At 28.1% G+C, this 580-nt stretch overlaps 1 non-coding gene across 1 annotated transcript; it reads left to right on the plus strand.

Annotated features, from left to right (window-relative positions):
* Nucleotides 1–219: 219 nt before the first annotated feature.
* On the plus strand, nt 220–292 carry TRNAA-UGC (transfer RNA alanine (anticodon UGC)). The gene has a single exon. It is a non-coding gene; the product is annotated as a tRNA-Ala (tRNA).
* Nucleotides 293–580: the final 288 nt, after the last annotated feature.

Consider the following 580-nt stretch of genomic DNA (forward strand, 5'->3'; position numbering starts at 1 on the left):
TTGAATATGTAGTGATCATATCATACGTTTAATAAATACATAAACTCCTCTACAAAGAGTTCACAAATATTTGATTTATTATAGCTCTATTTTGTTAGCACAAATATGTCAAACTTTAAAAATATACATATTTTAATTAGTACATATATTATCTTAAGGTGTAAGTTTAATAGACAGCTTTAATTTAGGTGTTGTAGCTATGAAGAAGTTTGTCATCATGGGGATGTAGCTCAAATGGTAGAGCGCTCGCTTTGCATGCGAGAGGCACGGGGTTTGATCCCCCGCATCTCTAGTATTTTAGACAACCTTTTAACCTTTTAAATTTAAATTCTGACTTCAAGTATATAGACAAGTTAGAACTACGGTTAAAAGATAATCCAGGTATTTTTTCGTATACTTTTACTTAAATTGATTACTTCAGTTTTCAATATCATAAATCGACTAGTTGTGAGACCCGTATGTTATACGGGTTAGATAAAACAAAAAAATTAAACATGAAGGTTTAAACAAAATTTTATTTAAATTTGAAATTTGAATTTAAAAGAAAACATATTAAATACTATAGGAGTTGTAATATTGT

The sequence above is a fragment of the Lactuca virosa genome, chromosome 7 (assembly GCF_052849685.1).
Source record: "Lactuca virosa cultivar CGN04683 chromosome 7, Lactuca_virosa_CGN04683_v6, whole genome shotgun sequence".
Lineage (NCBI taxonomy): Eukaryota > Viridiplantae > Streptophyta > Magnoliopsida > Asterales > Asteraceae > Lactuca > Lactuca virosa.